The sequence below is a fragment of the Lissotriton vulgaris genome, chromosome 7 (genome assembly GCF_964263255.1).
Source record: "Lissotriton vulgaris chromosome 7, aLisVul1.2, whole genome shotgun sequence".
In the NCBI taxonomy this organism is placed as follows: Eukaryota; Metazoa; Chordata; class Amphibia; order Caudata; family Salamandridae; genus Lissotriton; species Lissotriton vulgaris.
The window spans coordinates 1,007,849,534-1,007,866,959 of NC_141695.1; the positions used below are offsets into that span (position 1 = coordinate 1,007,849,534).

General features: G+C 45.2%; 1 protein-coding gene across 1 annotated transcript in view; it reads left to right on the plus strand.

The window, feature by feature from the left end:
* Positions 1-17,426, plus strand: part of DOCK2 (dedicator of cytokinesis 2) — a 2,333,210-nt gene that overhangs the window by 1,657,880 nt on the left and 657,904 nt on the right. The gene's annotated exons all lie outside the window — the stretch shown is intronic.

A 17,426-nucleotide genomic window follows, 5' to 3' on the forward strand; every position in this document is an offset into this window, starting at 1 on the left:
AGATTTAATTTACTTTAATGAAGAATATGTTCACAAGATTCGTTGTTTTTGTATTTGCAAACATTCATGTGATTCAGCATACCCAAGCTGGTCATGGCTCTTACCACCACTGTGGAACACAACAACGCCAGGGTAAGTGCACTTCAATTACGCACATACCAGGACCATTTTATATTATTTAGTACACAATTTGTATTTAACAAGAGGTCTTCTCTATTAATTAATCACTTTCCTAGCAGTGAACGGATGTATGCATATGTTTGAGTTTAGTGCGGGCCTAATTTGGAGTTTGGTGAAGTGGTTACTCCATCACAAATGCGATGGCTATCCTGTTTGCTGTATTGACAGTGCATTATACCCATAGCTGTCCCATTTGAGAAAGAACATCTCCTCCGACCAACTCCAAATCAGGCCCTTAGTTCTGTTAAGGGTGACATAATTCCCAATTAAACTAATGTTTGTATATTACCTACTAACAGGTCACATTATTGTCATCTTCTGAAGCACTAGCAGGTCATTGGTGGTTATCGTTTGTTTGTTTACAATTATCCCGAGTCAAGGAGTGTTGAGAAGGAAATTGTATTTCTTCAAATGGCAGTGACAAATGGCTATGAATTGTGTAACAAGGTAGTGACAGTGGTATCTCATCCATGGAAATTAAATGCTGAAACTTTGTGTGTTAGCTTACTGACATGTTCAACAGTAGTAGGATGAAACTTATTGAATATGTACTTTTATTACTATTACCAGTGTGTGCATGTGCTACAGAAACATTTATGCATCACTGCCATGTGATATAACAATAGGTGATTAATATGTTACTATATAAAATACTTGAAACTTTTATGTGTGTTTTTAATAGATGTTTAATCATGATTTCTATTTTCTCCTTGGTTTCCATTTTTGTAAGTGGACAGCAGCTGTGGTTGGTAGTGGGATGACCTGCAGGGCGGTGACGTGGGGAAGGGGAGGGGCAGGGTGGGGGGTAGTAATGCATGGATTACGGAGTTTTACAGGTAAGTAAACATATAAATAAATAAAACGAATTTCGTTGCGTGCACTGCATCACCAAATGCGATGCAGTGTACGAGACGAAATTCGTTTTATTTATTTATATGTTTTGAGTAAATACAAATGCTGCTGAAGGTCATAACATATCTTGGGGCTCTAGCCTCATCGATGCTGCAGATATTCTTCTCCGGTGCAGGGCCATAATAGAACTAGGTGTGGTCATGACGAGCTCAGCTCCTCATGAGCACATGAGCACCGTGCCTCACGAGCTGAGCATCGAAGGGGCTAGTGGCATGAATGAAAGATTTGCTATTGTGGTTTGCTGATTACTAGAGGAAAGCAATCTGTGTTTGGGGTAATGTTTACAGTCGGCGGCAAAATAGGCCCCAGCTAGAAATGTTCAACCCATACTGCACTTTGTGACCGAATACATATCTAGGGATGTTTAGGATGGGATTTATGATGCCTTTCCAAATAATCTTTTTTAAAAAATAAAAAGTGATAAAAATGGGAAAGTGGTGGCTTTCAGAGCACGTTTTTCATTAGCTAAAAAGCAAGTGATATGCCAACAGTTCTGAAGAGGAAACAATGAAAAGTGTCCAATGCTACAAAGCCGACCGGAGGACCTAGGGGCAATATTTTTCAGAAGCACACAATAATTGTTTTACTAAAACGATGCACAAGGTACAAAAACAGTATGTAGAGCAGGCAACTATTCTGTGCCACATAAAATGAGGTGCATATTTGAACAGTATACGACATACCACGGAATAATTGCTGATACAAAATTAGGTGGCATGAGAAATAACAAGATCAAACACTGTCGGGATTATTAGAACAGTGTTTGATTCTGGTATCTCTTGGAATAATGCTCATCCCTTTTCATTTAACTATTTTATGTAGTGCTATACGTTGCCGGAAGGCTGTACTTTTCAGTTTAAAGTGCATGAATATGGCGAAACAGGAGTCCAATAATGGGAGAGACCGATATTCATTTCTCGCTGCCATCTGTTCTCAAAATCTAGCCAGACGCTAGTCTAAATAGTTCCCATCTAATGACAGTGATGCAACTGACTTTTGTATGGAGCTACTCAGACTGTGAGGGATGTTTCTCATTTGTGTTATCTAGCAAGTTACAGGTACAATTCTAGCATGTAGATTGCCTCAATATGAAAACCAGATATTACTGTGGTAGTTGATACAATGTCCATTATGTACACCACCGTCATGCCACAACCACCTTGATGGGACAAAGCAAGCAGCTTTGCCAAGTCACAAACAACGTGGTCATGGTACATAAAACACCACACCACGCCAGTATCATCACTTCCTAGGTGACAAGAAACCAAAAAGCGCAGTACATAAACTTCTTCTGAATGCATGCAACTGGATTGCTCTGATTGTACAGCGTCAATGTGTTGTATGCTGGGATCCATATTGCACAAGAACTTGCATTTCCACTGTCATACCAGGCTCAGCATTGCAAATGTATGTACAGCACCATTGTATAATCAAAGGAGGGAGGAAGAAGCTCTGATCCATTCAGCTTCCTGTCAAAGGTTAGTAATCAAAGAGGGAATGGATCACTTGTACCTGTAATCCCAGGGCAGGTGTGGTAACTGATATTAAAACCTTCAGTCACGTACAGGAGCGAGGGCGGAATATCTTGATTCTCCGCCTCTTGAAACGTTAAAGCATCGTCAATGGGTTTCATTATGAAATGCTTTCCTCCACCTGGAGGTTGGACCACTGGTTTTAGCAGTAGTGACCTGGAATAGGGTTGAAGAAGTGAGGTGAGGTAAGGAAAACATGAGTTAAAATTGTTTCGCTCTTTTTCCTGAAACAAGCTTTATTAAGAAGGTGTGTAGCGAAGTTAAAAACAAGTTGGTTGGTGCTACTATAGAAATGTTAGTATTCTATAGCACTTTGCTGTTCTAGTGAAAGTCAACGATCGACATGTTTCAGCCTGTGTTTTTGCCCAGGAGGGGTTGGAGGGCTTTCTTCAGGACCTACGAGAGAATATTGGGTCACAATAACTATAAGTACCCATTGAAGGGGGTTTATTGACTCACCGTTCTTCTTGGTCACAGGTCAGTGGTACCTGTAACTTAGTGTTGCCCATGTACAGCTTCCTCTGGAGCCCGGCAGGCAAAGAGTCCTTTACTTGCAGGTCTCTGTTCTAGCCAGTTCCTATGGAGGCCTCCCTGTGTACAGCATCATTTTCAAGTTGAAAATCAGACTGGTATGTTATGGAAGACCTTGTTTCAGTGGAAGTTCCATTAGTAACAGGCTCTACATCAGGGTCGGATTGGGACCACAAATTACCTTGGCACCCAAAAAAAGTGTTCCCACATTTGCGGATTGTAGCCTTTAACTCCTTGGACGCTCATGACGAGCTCAGCTCGTCATGGTGTACACCTCCATACACTCATGATGAGCTGAGCTCGTCATGAACAATGGGATTTTAAAAATATCAGCATTGACGATGAATACTGTAAGCATTGATGTGGTTAATGAAACATTGCTTGATTAGTATCAGGGATAATTTTGGGGTAAAATGAGCTTTTAAAAGGTTCAATGGCCAGTAGCATTATCAAAGACTAGAAACACCATTACTCCACACGCTAATTAACACAACATGACCATCATGTATTTTGGGCATAAATAACATTTGGAAAAATTACTAGCAGTACTAGGCCCAACAGTATTAAAATGAAATTAGTAATATGCACACTTGGGAAAGATTCTACTTTGCCCCTGGCACCCTTATGTAGTGCGAAACATTGTCAGAGCTGGATGTACCCTTGCAATCGTTATAAATCAATGCCACACAGTAATTGGGTGCACCCCAGATCACGTTGATATCAGAAATGTGTACACACAGACAAATACAACACTTTTCAGCAGGGCGGTGGGCCAAGGCCACACAGGTTAAAAATGATGTCAAATGTAGTATTCTTATGGCAAAGAATCAAAATGTAATGCAACACTGCCGAGCAGTGTAATTAATATCAGGCTATCCTCATGCAGTCACTTCCACACACTCACTCTAGGCTAATTAGGTGGCATTCGACAAATGGGTGCTAGGCCACCACTCGGGAAGTTTACCCACGGTATGTGGAACTGAAGCAGCTGACTGCAATAGTAGTTCTATCAAATGGTTCCACAATTTGCCTTTCTGCAACAGCCCAGTTGTGCAGAGCAAAGGGGGGCTGGGGGTTACAAAATCTCTTGACCCACTTCCGCTTGCTCTCAGTAGCATCCCTGAACCCAGTAACTTACTCTCACTGCCAAGGCCAGATACGGCAATACTACCTGGCAACACAAAGTCGTCGGGCCGGGTGAGGAGAGGGCAGTTGATCCACCACACTGAGGTACCCTTGATGCATCAGCCACTCTCCTAAGATGCAGGCAATACTTTTGGGGCTCCGTACTATGCAATCTGGTCTCCAGGTACAATACTTATTCCCACTCTCAGGCCACGCTGCCAGGTGGGTTCCATCAGACGATATGGGCACTTAAAGGGCACCTCTCTCCAGGTGTCACACATAGAAGAGTGGGTCCCTCGTGGGTGGTCTTTGATTTCCCTGAGACGTACACAGAAGAACAAGGGGCAACCCAACAAGCCCTTGGAGAGCACACTTCAGGCTGCCACACAGCAGCAGATAGTCAGCCCAGGCTATCCACTATTCCGGAAGGGTGCTCGGTCCCTTCCAATGCCAGTAATGTCCTTGTGTACAACAGATTTCTCTGGCAGTGCGCACCGCGGAGTTCCAGGATGTCCAGTCCCATGTTCCCACATGTGTTAAAGTAATGCACAGGTGTCTATACTGTAGTGTGCCTTTGAAGTGGGGAGTGGTTCAAAGTGTTCCCTTTGAACTACACATGTCTCCCCTAAATTTCAGTCCTGCCTGCCACGAGGCCTTGGAATGCAGATCTTAATCTTTAGTGGGGCCATGATCTGGCTTCCGAGGAGCCAAGCGTCAAAACCTTTCCCTCCAATCTATCCAGTTGGGTTCTCAAATGGCAGAGGTCTGTCATTCCAGTTGCATGCCCAATGTTTATGACTGTCAGTGCACATATTTTTGCCAACAGCCTCCAGAACGGACTAGAGTCAAACTAAAAGGCACAAAACGAATTTTAGAGAAATGCCCAGTTTCTAGAAGTGGCATTTTTAAGCTATTAATGACATATCTGCCTTTATCACAGGAGAGGGGTTGTCATTGTGTATACAATGATAGGAAACATTAGGAGGCTGCTCCACTGTAAGCCACTATTGCAACATGAAGTTATTTCAACCGATCCCCCATTTTAATCTATAAGAAGAGCAAATCTCATAGGCAATGAAAACACACATGGGTATTCTTCACTACCTGAGCAGGGAATACACGTGTACCTGCCCTGCCTTCCACCTATCACGTGCTTCACCCCTCATGTCATGTCTTACCCTAGGGGAACTCTAGTGGTTGTGAAAGGTACCCTCAGGAGTGGTCAGTGGTTTAGAAAGGCCAACCTGAGCATAAGTGCAGATGTGCACTCACAGGCCTGAAATGGCAAGCTTGAGACATGTTTAGAAACATCATAAGTGCAAGTGGGCACACACAGGCTTGCAATGCCAGGCTTGAGATATGTTTAAAAAATCAGGTAAGCACCACTTCCTAACAGGTGCTGGAAGTGTGTGCACACTTTCACACTGCAGTTACAGTGGGTAGGTGCCCAGAGCCCTAAGGCCACTACAAGAGAATCAGCAAAACCCATGAGGAAAAGAAGAAGAGTTTAGGGAAACACTGTCTCAAGAGTATCAGGTCTAATAGATGGTCCTCTACACTCTCCCCATTTTCTGAATGGGTGGAATTTCATTAAACTGAATCTCACAATCACTGATTAGTTCTTAACACAAGTAGGCTGGCACCATACACTAGCAGCTCGTGTGGCCAAACATTGTGGCCTGCTAAAGGGACAAAGGTCCAACCCACCCCTCATCCATCCACCCAATACTTGATAATTGTGCTTCTTAAAGACAGCAGATACCTCAAGGACTTTTTGTTGCCTCCTGATGCCCAAGATGGGAGGTGGTACACCACTTGCTGTGCCTGCCTGCTGCGATGGGCCTATTGTCATTATGAACTTGACAATGAACCAGCCTGGCTTTGTGGCTTACCCAACCTGACACTAACCTGAGGCTGCAGGAGCCTTCCTGGCTCTGGGCCAGCAGGAAAGTCTGCCCAGGCATGTGGAGTTGCTTTATCCGCAGACAAAAAAGGGTCTGCCAAATGAACCTACTTTCACTTGGAACTGCGGAGACCGTTCAACAGATCTGACCTAAATGCCAGCTAATAGTTAAGCTTCTCCAGAGGCAGAGGAAAGCTGGCAGTTTTATTTTGTGTCCTTCTATTTCGATCCCAATCCGGGAATAGTGCCTTCCTGTCCAGTCTTCCAATTAAGTCACTTAACAATTAAACTGTCTGCCCACCCACATGTGCAAGCACTTGCACGGAAGAATCATTTTCCAGGCTGCTTTTCCATTTTGAAAGAATAGGCTTCCTGGAAATGGTGCTGGTTTGTATCAACGGATCTAGATTGATGCTGAAGTCTGGTGAGGGCTCTACCAGGACTCCCATATGCTAACCTACCGATCCTGGATGCAGTCCTGTACTCTGTATTGCACCAGGGAATGACTTGAAGGCCCGGATGATCTTTCATACTGTGGACATAGTCTCATCTATTCTACTGAATTTTGCATTGCCTTTTCTATTTATTTGTTTGGAAATTACACATGTATTTCCTAAATGTGCTTTGTTAGTGAATGTCTTTTATGTGAAAACTCAATAGTCGCCGAGCTTTAATATATAAGGCCTGATTATTATGTGTGTCTTGCATACTGATACTGCTATAAATGCGATAGTAAAAATGATCAAGGACATTTCGAGGTCGAGCCTGGGCAGCGCATGAGCTGCTCTGAGAGGCAGGCTGTATTGAAGTATGGAATAGAAGATCGTCTATTGCCCGTCCATATATTCGATTGGCTCTTGTTACTGTCCTTTCGAAATCGTTGCTTTTGATTGATATTCTTAGTAGTCCCTCCTTGGTACTGCTTTGTCTGCATTTGTAACCTCCCATAAGGACTGGACTTTTTACTTGTGTTGTTACATGGTCTGCTTTATCTACCCTGTGAGCACGATTTTCTTTAATGATCCTCCAGTATTCCACCCTCAAAGTGCTTTCCTACAAAGCAGCATACCGCCCGCTTTTGTATTTTTAATAGTAGTAGCTGCGGGTCTGCTTTAACTATAGCGGGGACCCATATTTATTTATTTAATTTGTTGCAGCTCGTTCCACTTTAAGTATAGCGGACACGCTTTTTTATTTTTTAATTTTCCAGCGTGGTCGGTTTTAACTTTAGCAGCCGCGCTACAGCACCTTTATTTATGTTTTGGGGTGAATGTGCCCTATACTGCACTTTCATTTTAATGTTGGCTGCGCCCCTTTCTTTAGACGCTGCTCACTGTAACCAGAATACGGCGAGCAGTGCCTAAAGAAAGGGGCGTGGACACTATAAATTGATACTTGTATAGCGCACTACTCACCCGCAAGGGTCTCAAGGCGCTTGTACGAATACCGCTGTGGAACCCATCCTGGCTTTCCCTGTGAGGCGTCCACTCCTGGGCACCCCCAAGGTGGAGGCCAGGCATCCTTAGTGTTGTGGGGGCCGTTGTGGAGATTAAGCAAGCTATTGCCCAGAGTTGCAGAGTGGGACTCCCTGATTGGAATAGGCACCAAGGCGAGAATGATCAGGTCCGTGGAATTTTGAGCCCAAGACTCGCCGAGGCGGGGAATTGAACCCTCATCCCGGGACAGATCTCTGCATCAGGGTCAAAGTGGTCTCTTATTTGCGCAAGTTTGAGCTATTGGAGTTATACATAAAAATGCCTTTTATGTGTGTGTTGAGTTTAAAATCACATAAATAAAAGACATTGCCATTTACAATGCCAATAGCTGAAACTCTCGCAAATGTGGGACCTATTGCATTGAAAATGCTGGTTTATGTTAGTCTCCTTTATTACTTGACTGTCTTAATAGATGGAGATACTGTGGCAACAAGTACAGTACAATGACTGAGCTGGCCTGGCTTGCGCTAAACAACCACTTAATAGTAAGAGTAAATGTTAACTCACCCATTAACACTGTACAGTAGTGTTAGTTGTGCTGAATCTGCACATCTGGGTATAAAATGGATATTAAAGTCCGTAATTGGATTCATGCCAATTCCTTGTGTGTTGTTAAGAGCTGGTAAATACACTTCAAATTTCCAAACATTTTTCTTGTGTTTTCTGTGGAAATACTGTGTGGTTTGCATTTCTGCTTTTCCTCATTCTGCTTTCAGAATTGAGCAATGGAGCCTGCATCTGGCAATTAAGGCATGTCACAGGATCCTGCGAGGGTGTCTATTGATTAGGCAAGGCACTCTGACTCTCTGTTGGCATTCATGATTTTTTTTTTTATAAACACCATCGATTTCGCACAGTTAATTGGGCAACAGACAATTGCAGACATGAACACTTTAAAAAATGACATATTGATAAATATCACCACTGGGAAACTACTAATAACTGAATTTTATAATTGCAGAAAAACAAGACAAGGCTCAGTTAATCATGTAATTACAGCATGTCTCCGGACACTTATGAAAAATGATGTGACAGTGAACCAGCTTCCAATGTGCTTATGTGGATCTGCGTCTAGCAAATCACAGCCTGGCCTTATTTAAGTGGAAATGACATTGATTTTCTACTTTATGCGTTTTCTTTTTCTTTCTGGGCATTATTTTAATTTGCCTGAATAGAATTTTTTCCTTAATACATTTTGTTTATGGTAAAACAATTAATCACTACTAATGGTCCAGGATAAAGGATTACTATTAGTAACAGCCAGAGCATTCCAAGAGCCAAGGGCAAGAGAGTGAGCTCGGAGTCTCAAACATGATGGTTAGGTGATATGTTAATAGCAACAACAAATATGCTAAATATGACTTTTGTCTACTGCAAAAGAGAATAGCTTCTCAGGAAACAAGCTTGCAAATAAAATATATGGTGTGGTCATGGAACCTAGCAGCAGTGCTTAATTTGTAAAAAATAAAAAAAATAAGTGGCAGGGTCCTCATCAAGAGGCCATCGTTGTTTACACCACACATTACCACTGTACTTACACAACTACTAACTATCAACATTGCTACAAGTGTGATAATTCAGACTGTACATGACTTCCAAAGCTTTCCGAATGCCTTGGGCAGCCACGGCCGGCAGTGGGAGTACCTGCAGGGCGGTGACGTGGGGACGGGGAGGGGCAGGGTGGGGGGTAGTAATGTATGGATTACGGAGTTTTACAGGTAAGTAAACATTTAATTAAATAGAACGAATTTCGTTGCTCGCACTGCATCACATTTGGGGATGCAATGCGCGCAACGAAATTCGTTTTATTTATTTAAATGTTTACTTACCTGGGATGCTCTGTAATCCATGCATTACTACACCCCACCCTGCCCCTCCCCACGTCAGCGCCCAGTAGGTACTCCCACTGTCGGCCGTGGCTGGCCTTGGGTGGCAGGTATTAATTTGTTTTTAATATATATTGAATTTACAAACAACTTTTTTTGTTGCCTATCTTTAAGTTACACAAACAGCACCACCGTGGCAGCTGTCATAAGTGCTGGTTCCAGCAATTAAGTGCCTATACTGAGGCAACCACCGGCTCAAATTAAGCACAGCCCCAAAGCCTTCTAACCTATCTGTAATGGTAGCCCTAGAATTCTTATTTAAAACATTTATTAAGCATACACTTAGCAAAGGACCTGATTCTTAAAGACCATTTTTTAAAAGGTAGAAATCTACTCTCTTTGGTATACTCCTTTGTTTTGCAACAGATTTCTGACTTTTATGCAATTCACACAGAGCCCCTGAAAATCTACTGAAGTATCGATTTCCATGTATAAGCCATTGCACAAAATGTACTCGTGTGGAATTTACACTGTGTTGAAAATTCAAGAGACGGAAGGCTTTTTTCTCAGAGCACGAAAAAGAAGGGGTTGCCCCAGTCTTTTCATATCACTTTCAAAAGAGACAGTTACAACTGTAGAGAACTCCAATTTTTGAAGCCGATTTCTGAAAGTCAGCTTAGACCTTCTGATTGTGGATGATTATTGCCAAAAAGCACTGCAAACACTCTGGCGTGTGGCAATTGAGCCCCAAAAAGCCAAATTGAGTGGCCGAAATCCATGAAGTAAAAGGTGCATTTGAGTTTCTGGAAACCCATGTGAATCTGCAATAAACAAACAAATGGCCACACTCATTCACCATTATCGGTAAATGAATCCCAAATGTTTTATTATAACTGTTTTTTAACCTTTAGGTCTTGCAATATCAACATGTCAGGCTAGAAATTCAAGCACTGCCTTTGACTATAATTGACTCTCTAGTTTAATGAGTGACTGGGATGAACCTTACCTGATATCAGCTATCAGTCATGCCTGTATTTCGGAGATCAATCACAAAGTGGAGAAGTGTGGCTCAATGATTAGAGCGGCAGACCCTGATGCAGAGGTCTAGCCCAGGACCAGGGTTCAATTCCCTGCCTCGGTGGGTCTTGGGCTCAAACATTCCACGGACCTGATAATACTCGTCTCGGTGCCTATTCTAATCATGGAGTCCCACTCTGCAACTCTGGGCAATAGCTTGCTTAATCTCCACAATGGCCCCCACAACGCTAAGGATGCCTGGCATCCACCTTGGGGGAGCCCAGGAGTGGGTGTCTCACAGGGAAAGCCAGGATGGATTCCACAGCGGTATTCGTACAAGCTCCTTGAGACCCTTGTGGGTGAGCAGTGCGCTATACAAGTATCAATTTATTATTATTTATTATTATAAAGTAAAAGTGAAATGGGTATAATTTTTTCATGAAAATATTTAGAAAAGGAGCAATGACACAGACATAGTTGAATTTGGTAACAGCTGCGGAAGAGGATAGCAATTTTTCAGAAAGTGGTTTAAATTCTGACCAAAACCAAATTACAAAAACTACAATTGAGCCAATCTCTCCTTTACAGCAAGGGAAAGATCAATAAAGAAAGTTATATATACTCAAGTCAAAGAAGTGGTACATTGGTACAATAATGAATACACAGCAAACAAAAAGAATGTGCAGCAATATGCAGTAAGATCTGAAGACTTAAACAAGAGGAATCACTATATTTAAGCAGGTCCTGCAAACATTCTCCAAGTGAATAGTGAGAAACACAATGAGTGTGCAGTTCCTAAAGGAGGGGGCGGAAGAAAACAAAGTTATTTTCTAAAAAGTGTCCTCACACACCCCGAGGGATGTCATGCTTCATCATTGGGCCTGCTCCTCGTTGGGCTGTCGCTGCAATGTCCCACGGGCACCTGCGAAGGGGTTCTTTGGCGGAGATCTTTGGGGATGAAGCTGTTGGGTCAGTGGAGGTGTGTGGGCTGGGTAGTGCAGTGGGTGTGTGGATTACAATAGTTCTAGGGCAGTCCAAACTAATGACTTTATTATCAGGGAGTACTAGCCTAATTAAATGTAATGGGTCCCAACTGGATATAATTATCCTATAGGGCTAATGTGGTGCTAAGGGTCGACATGTTTCATGCCTGGTAAGCCCCTAACAGGTCTGGTGTCACTTCATCAGGACCAAGAGTGTAATAAAAACCATGTTAGATCACTGCTGCAGGCCTGGATCAGGAATTCATAACTGATAACCAGAAGCAGTCGAGAAACCCAGAGTAGAATAATACTTAGGTGAAAGACAAGTAATGGTTAGGTCTAATACTGAAGAGGATGGCAGAGCACGTCGTTGCTCTGATGCTAGGGCACAACTAGCGCCCGTCCGATCTTTGTTCTGGACCCCTAGCAAGGGTAGAATGGTTGGTAGTTGAAACCTAGATCACATATGAGCCCCCATCTGAAGTCCCTACACTGGCTCCCAGTGAGGGAAAGGATAACATTGAAGGCTATGGTTATTTTCTTTAAAGCCTTCCATGGCACGGACGCCATCTACCTTAGAAAATGAGTTTGCCGATATGTACCTACCGGAACACTCAGATCGTCCTCCGTCGACCTGGCCTGTATTCCCAAAACACGTCTGATGCGTCAGGCTTGGCTTCCTAGGAGCCCGCACCTGGAACAAACTGCAAGCAGCTCTGAGAGCATTAACAGTTCTCTCCCACTTCAAAAAACAGCTGAAACATGGCTATTTAAGAACTAAGCCCCTAGTAGGGCTGGCACATGTGAACTGTTAGCGCTGGGACATTCCAAATGGAGTCGCTGTGCGCTCTATAAATACTGGTGTTGGAAGGTGGCTACCTGACTATGGTTACCCCAGATTTTTTTGCCTTGTGTTTAGCTGGTTTTCTACTTAGTTGGCCTGGTTCCCTGCTAATCAGGGCCCCAGGCTATCTGCTCTCTCTGTAAAATGGATTCCATGTACCCTAGGTGCATAACTAGATTGGCTTGGGTCACCTTATCAGCCCCTGTACAGAGCACTATAGGTGCCCAGGGCATAGGTGCCTCCAAGGCCTACCAGGGGCTGCAGCATATCTTTTGCCACCCCTGGCTGGCTATCTAAAATTGACACAACTGGCTGATCACTCAGCTGGGGCAAGGTGGTGTAATCACCCCTTGCTTAGATATAGTATGCCTATATCTAAACCTATCTGGACACATATAGACCTGTGAGCCACTCCTATGGCAGGCCTTAACAATCCTGAAGGCAGAGTGCGTGGTTTAATGTGAGATGGTGCTCTAGCATGAGCTGAGCCTGTCTGCAGCTGTCGGGACCAATTCCCTTAGCTGTTCCGGGATAATGCCAAACCATATACTATTAAGTGCATTATAATCCTTGCGGTTATATGTTAACTTTGGTTTGGCTTTATCAAAACATGTCGTGTAAGGTGTCATATGATTTGGAATACTACCCCCTCGCCAGTCCTGGCGACGGGGGTAGAATTCCACCCCTCTAGAGGGGACGACATGTTACTTTTGCTAAAACGCAGTTGATTTTTAAAAGAGCCTCAGATCCACAAAATGGATGCTTCTGCCACAGACACATGTCTGACCTCCTGCTGCTGACCGAAACTCAGCAGAGGAGTCCTGGACAAAGGCTTTCCTGTCGCAGGGAGGTGTCACACCACCCCAGACAGGAGATAGTGGATTGTAGCAGGGAGGTTTGAAAGAAACCAGACAGTGCCTGGGGAGCACAAGGCTTCCCCTTGCATAATCTGGTCAAACCGGTTCTGGGGCAGCCCATCTCCAGTGTGACCTGGACAAAGGAAAGGGGGTGTAACCGCCCCCCTTCCTGGTCCCACTCATATGGAGGGACCTAGCAGGAGATCCACCCCTCAGATTGGAATAAGAGTGGGAGCAGTGCCAATGCAACTCAGATCATCCTGAAATCCGCTTTAAACTAAGAAGACGACTGGACTTCAACATTCTGATGAACAGAAGACTGAAGAGCATCTCCCTTGTGGCCTAGGAGGGGCCACCCTGTGAACACAGGCACCACCCAGCACCTCGACGTCTGCTTTGCCGCCGCCTCCCGCCGGAGCCCGAGTGCAGAGCCTGACAAGACCCAGCTTCCCAGACTTCTCACAGCCCGATCCACAGTCCCTGCAAAGAAGGGACCCGTGGAGGCACCGAGAGACGTGGGAGCGGACATCTTGAAAGACCCCCGAGACGCTGACTGCGCAGCACCCGAGGTGCCACTCGACTCGCCATCCCGGCCACTTGCCACGTGGTCAGCGGCCATCTTGGCAACAAAACCTACAATTTACACTGTGGGTCTGGTTGCTCCAGACCTGCCCTCGCTCCTGTAGAAAGGAGTACCCACTCTGACCTTGCTGGTCCGAGTAATAAGCCTTTTTCACTTTCCCCATGGCTTGCATTAGCCAAGGCTTGTTTGCTTCAATCGAGTTGTCGACACCGCCATCAGGTAGAGCCTTTGAAGGACAGCTCGTGATCGACTCCTGGACATCTTTGACCTCTTCGTGTCTACGTGGCTGCAGAGAGAAGCAACCCCTGATCACCTGTTTGCACCCGACTTTGCCTGGTTCCAATCTGGTTCCACGGTGGTCACTGGTCAGTGACTCTGAACATTGTCCCCTCTGCTTTCAGGTCTTCACCACTTCAGATCCACCCTTGGATCCACCGTACACTTCTGCTTCCCATCGCCTGCAGCATCTTCAGCTCCAATCGCCAAGAACCTGCGTGTCAAAACCCGACGCCACTTCGAAACTGTGCACCCACTTCCTGTGGGTGAGGTAACATTGCAACGCCGGTGTTCCAACACTGGTACACACCTCTAGGGTCTGTGTCTTAAGTGTTGTTCCTCTAGGTTCAGCGGAAGTGCCCTTAAACTAACTTTGTGTAACTTTTACGCACCATTGACATTGCATTGGTGCAAGCCGCACTTTCCGTGCTGCACCCGAATTCCATGGGCTACTCCCGACTTCAGCATTGCTAGTCCTGACTGCTCCCAGCGATTCTCTAGGCCCTAGGCCTAACCACTGTCTACATGAGCCCCCTCGCGGCCATCGCACGCCAACACAACCTGAACATCATCTCCTACGCTGACGACACCCAGCTGATACTCTCCCTGACCAACGCCGCCGCCAGAGCCAACCTTCACGAAGGGATTTATTTATTATTTATTTATTTATGGATCTTGTAGAGCGCACGGCTACCTCCGTCGGAGGTGTCCCGGCGCTAAAAACTGTCAGTAGAGATAAAGAAGTATCTATCTAGGATGAGGAAAATAGCCAAGTTTTCAGGTGGCTGCGGAACAGTGTTTCAGATGAGGCAAATCTGAGGTCTAAAGGGAGGCAGTTCCAATGTTTCGCAGCCAGGACAGCGAAAGCTCTGCCGCCCATTCGTGTGCGGCGAAAGCGTGGCACAACCATAAGGCGTAGGCTGTTGGAACGTAGGTCTCTCACTGAATGGGATGTCAGTCTCTTTCTTAAGTATTCAGGACCGGTCCCGTTGAGAGCACGGAAAGCAAGAGTAAGTGTTTTGAACTTGATGAAAGATGAAAGACTTAGCCGAGTGGATGACGACCAGCCGCCTGAAACTGAACTCAGACAAGACGGAGGTCCTTATCCTGGGCTCCTCACCCTCCGCTTGGGATGACTCATGGTGGCCCCCCGCCCTGGGCAGCGCACCCAAACCGACAGACCACGCACGCAACCTGGGCTTCATCTTGGACTCATCCCTCACCATGACCAGACAAGTCAACGCCGTCTCCTCGTCATGCTTCAACATCCTACGCATGCTACGGAAGAGTTTCCGGTGGATCCCCACCGAGACCAGGAAGACGGTCACCCAGGCCCTCGTCACCAGCCAACTGGACTACGGCAACGCCCTCTACGCCGGAACCACCGCCAAGCTCCAGAAGAGACTCCAGCGGATCCAGAACGCCTCAGCCAGACTCATCCTCGACATCCCACGACACAGCCACATCTCCGGACATCTGAGAGACCTTCACTGGCTCCCCGTCAACAAAAGAATCACCTTCCGCCTCCTCACCCACGCACACAAAGCCCTACACGATCAAGGCCCCAGCTACCTCAACAACCGCATCAACTTCTACGCTCCCAAACGACATCTCCGATCAGCCAGCCACGCCCTCGCCGCCGTCCCCCGCATCCGGAGAATGACAATGGGAGGAAGATCCTTCTCCTACCTGGCTGCCAAGACCTGGAACTCCCGACCGACCGACCTGCGCCTGACCCAAGACCACCTCTCCTTCAGGAAGAAGCTCAAGACCTGGCTATTCGAGCAGTAGCAGCACTCCCCTCCCCCCCCCTAGCACCTTGAGACACTCCGGGTAAGTAGTGCGCTATATAAATGCCTATGATTGATTGATTGATTGATTGATTGGTATCTCTTATACCATTTTTTTAGTATATGGTTTGAGTGGCCACCCGCCCTCATCCATAATTGTGCAACTTTGTATGTTATACTGTGCTTTTGATTTAACGCTTGTGCCCCTTTCCTCATAAAGAGTACTGGGGATTATTTTAGAAATAAACACATATATTTTTATAATATATACTTGTGTGGTGTCCTTTCATTTGGTATTACAGGATTGTATGTGGTGAAACAGCTCGCTTAACACGACCTCTTAAGTTAAGCCTTTAAGGCTGCTTAGTCCATGCTACCACTAGGATAGCTTGTCTAACAAGGTTGACTTACAACCAGACATCTTTGGGGTTTGTTTGGACTGATACCAAGTGGTTCCAGAATTGGAAACACTACATATCAGGCCAACTTCTCACAACTGGTCATTCATTCATCCATACACCTGTAATTGTGACTGTATGCTTGACTTCTTTTTTTTTTGGTTTGTGTGTTCTGGGCACTTCACTGCTTACCAGTGCAAAAGTGCAAGTGCTCCCTGTGTAAATTGGGATTTTGATTGGTTACCCATGATTGGCATATCTGATTTTCTGGCAAGTCCCTAGTAAAGTGCACGGTGTGTGCCCAGGGTCTGTAAATGAAATGCTACTAGTGGGCCTACATCACTGGCTGTGCCACTCATATGAGTGGCCCTGTAAACCTGTCTCAGACCTGCCATTGCACTGTCAGTGAGTGCAGTTTTAATCAGTTTTAAACTGCCATGTCGGCCTGGCAAGCACACTCACTTGCCAGGCCCAAACCGTTCCTTTTGCTACATATAAGGCTCGCCGAAGGTAGGCCTAAAACAGCCCATGGGGGGAGTGCAGTTTGTTTGAAAGGTAGGACATGTCCTGTTGTGCTTTCCATGTCATGAAAGTGAGACCCTGACAATTTTGTTTTTCACTATTGAAAAGCCTATCTCTCCCAAAGGTTATCATTGGAGCTGCCTAGTATCATTTTACAAGTGTAACTTTCAATTGGGAAGAGAAAGAGGTTTGGAGTTTGGGTTCCCTGAGCTCAGAATTTAGAAGTACATCTTTTAGTGAAGGTGTTTTTTTAAACTGTGCCTTTTTAAACTTTTAAAAACTGAGCATATTCTTGCTTTACACTCCTGTGCCTTAGCCTGCTTCTGGAGTCAACGTCAGGTTTAGACCGACAGCTGGGTTGTTTGTGCATTCACTCTAAACAGTCACACAAAGGGAGCTAAGGTGTGCCCTGCATATCCTGATGGCCCATCACCAGGCTGATGGCCCTTCCTGAGCTAGATTGGTGGGAGGAGTTGTCAATGACACCTGTGCCTGGCCTCCCACAATGCTGCCTCCACCCCCATGTAGTGTGTCTAGAGTGAGGTCAGGGCAAGGCAGGATCTGTACACTACAAAAACTATACTTTGAAGGATGTCTACTTCAAAGGCCAAAACGGGTATAAGTATTAGACCTAAAACCCAATACTTCTTT